Source organism: Zeus faber (assembly GCF_960531495.2).
Source record: "Zeus faber genome assembly, chromosome: 6".
NCBI lineage: Eukaryota > Metazoa > Chordata > Actinopteri > Zeiformes > Zeidae > Zeus > Zeus faber.
In genome coordinates, this window is record NC_137201.1 from 8857140 (window position 1) to 8860552 (window position 3413).

Here is a 3413-nt window from a genome sequence, read left to right on the forward strand (position 1 = left end):
AGCAGCGACAAAGGTGCTTTATGAATCTCCCTTTTTATCTCTTCTCCCACCACTTCAGCAGTGGCAGACATCAGGTCCTTTTTCTATTTTGCCTGACGTCCCACAAAACACTTTGTTGGTGGAGATAGTGGTGATAATGTAAGTCGCTGTTGTTCTCAGCAAGAAAGGAAAGAATCTCCAAATAGCTGCCTCTATTTGTGGATCCAGCGCTTTCATCATGTCCCCGTAATGTAAGTTCTTGTTTACCCAAAAATACGACACAATCAATCGGTCCATTCAATATTTCCCTATTTTCCTCCACCTTTTCGTCATGGAGTTCCGTTTCCCGGGCACTTGTTGGTTGAGCTGCTGGTTCACCGTCGCTTGTAAGTGTCCGGCCGGGCCTTGGTGTCTCGTCGCCGCCTCGGTTAGACAACTCAAGTTTGCAAACCCAATGTGGCTCCAAACACCAAGTCCATCCGTCGCAAATAACAGACATTCCCATCAATACGAACGTGCAGTGTTCCTCGGGGGCTGCGAGCCAAGGGTACGGCTCGTAGTTGCCGATTTGAAAGTGGCGGACGAATCCTTTCCCCTGCTGGGACAGGCTTGCAGGCTGCGGTGTCGGCCGACCTCTTCTTACCATGTCCAGCTTTTCTTGAAGCGTGCCTCTTGAAAATGGCGTTTAAATTATATCTGCGACCAAATAAATGTCTTCTCCTCCTTCGGCCATTGTGGGTTGAAAAAACGATTCAATAACGGAAGTATTTTAGCTTGTGAAGGTCGCTACGAATGCGGTTTAACTAGTTCTTACGCTCTCTGCCCATCCGATCAAAGTGACGGGAAAATGCCGACGTTATTGAACGCCTGCTGGATGGCTCTGGTGTCGCCAACTCGAAATCTGATTGGTTAAAGCTTCGTTGCTATTGATTTTAAGTTCCAAGCGCCCGCACCGTTGATTCTGAAGGCCTCAAGGCAGATTTCTTTGACATGGCAACCCATGATGGATGAAAAATGATTGGATAAAAGCTCTAACATAAACATACACTGCTGGAAGCAGCGCAAAAAAAGAGAAAAGCTATGAAATGAAGAGAATAAACGTTTGGGAATAATTAAATGAAGAGAATAGACGTTTGGGAATCATTTAATACATATTCATGAAAATAAATATATTCAAATGCAAGTCAGTGGTTCTGATAGTGCTTAGGCCAGCAGAGAAGGCCTGGCTGGCCCTGACGGCCCACCACTGATATATAGTGTATACAGTGTATACAGTAAAAGGTGATGAGATGAGATGCTTGACGCTGAGACGCCGTGGTATTGTACACAGCGTGCAACACGGACTGGTCAGAGAGCTGGTCGTAAGTCCGTTAAACAGGTAGTTCCTTAAGTGAGGAGTAGCTGTATGCACACACACACGCACATGCACACGCACACGCACACGCACACACACACGCACACACACATACACACATATAGGTTTTTGCCACATAGTGAGGACACTGAGAACAATAATAAGTTTTGACATGTACACAACTGTTAGATTTGATACAGGGGGACAGGGGACATTTTGTTATTTGAGTTATTTGATTATTTTATCCATGGATTGTATATATATATATATATATATATATAGAGAGAGAGAGAGAGAGAGAGAGAGAGAGAGAGAGGCAGACAGGAATATGCGATGGGGGAATCTGATGCACTGCAGCACTACACCACAGACAGTGAGGCCAGGAGCATCCCTGCTGCCATGTCAGGACTTGTAGACTGCTGATTCGGTGGTGTAGCTGGAGAAATTTTCGGCTGAAGTGCATAAGATCAAAAAAGTGTTCAGCATTCAGATGTTTGCCGTTCCCAGAACAGACCTTTTTTGGAAAAAAATTTGGCTCGCACCCCTTCCATGGCTGTCCCACTGGAATGTACTTTCCTTATGAATTTGGCTGAAGCTGTTATCGTAGTGTGTCTATGCAGCACTACACAAGGAGCCGGTGGAGTTTGTACTTGAGGTTCTACAGCGGCCCAGTTCCACGCTACCACTGCTGGGCCATTAATTATGTATCCTCCATCTCCACACAGAGTGGCAGAACTGCAGAAGGGAGGAGGAGGGAGAGGGAAAAACCTCCAAGAAAATGCAAGCTGAGCACAAACGTTTAACCTTTGCCACCTCTCCTGTGGCATCGATCTGATCCCTCAGAGAGAGCCTGCTTTGAAAAATATTGTCAACTTAGCTCGGTGATTAAAAAGTCCCTCCTAGGATGCCCAAATGGTTTTTCCAAGACTCCAAAGACTTGTCTTATGTCTTCAAAAGTTTAATACTGTATATAGTTTTGTTTAATCAGGTTGTCCAGGAGAGACCTGAGAACCAATTACACATAAACACCCCAGCTCCCACAAACAATACAGTTCAATTAGTCATTACAGAATCACTGTTAACACCAGTTAAAGCAATTAAAAGTTTCATTAATATCAGCAAATTAAAACTTCACAATTATCCAGAGGAATGAGTAACTTTTGCAGTTCATTCCAGTGACGAGGCCCAAAGTTTAGTGTTGGCATAAGCAACTTTTACAACTAACCAGTCCTGTGATTTAGTGCCAGTATTGTTAGTTTTTAAGGTTAGTGACCATCCTTCAGATGTCCCCGCTAGGCGCTGTAATACAGAGCACTGAACAGTCTACTCTTTACAAATTGTCACTCGACAGAGATAATGCCGATGTGACCGCTCCCACACCACCACCACCCCCATCCCATCGGAAGTCCCTCTTCCTTCACCCACATCATGTTCACTGTAGCGATGAAAGGTTTGGCTCATTTTGGAGATTTGGTTCTAGATGAGTCAGTCAGTAAAATGAGTCGTTCGATTTTTCTTTGACTGACATTTGTTTATTTGATTCGGTTGATGTAACCGTAGCCACGAGCGGGGGAGGATTTCCTGTGAACGATGAATGACAGTCAGAAGAGTCAGTTCGGCTCTGAGTTCTGAATGGAACTTCCTGAATGATTTATTCCGGTGGAATTCAAAGTGTAAATTAGACACATTCAAGATCAATTGCTCCAAATGCCTTGACCTTTCTTTCGCCATCAAAGAGTGATTCCGGACTGCTCAGTCATTTCAAAAGAGTTGTTCGCTGCAAACGAATCGTTTGCGAGTCTTGCATTGCTAGTCCATTGACCCTCTTATTTGGATCTGAGGGAAATTATGTCCAAAAGACTCCACGTCTTAAAATACCCTTCTGTTGCTCGCTGAAAGTGCGCTCAAATCCCTCAGCTACATTAACACGAAGCAGAAGGGAGAAAACTGTTAAATGTTCAAATTCACATTAAATACTACAAATACAATGATCAACCACAACATTAAAACCATTGATATGAATTAGTGTGAAGTGAAGTAACATTGATCATATCATTACAATGGCTGTGGCTTGGCTGTC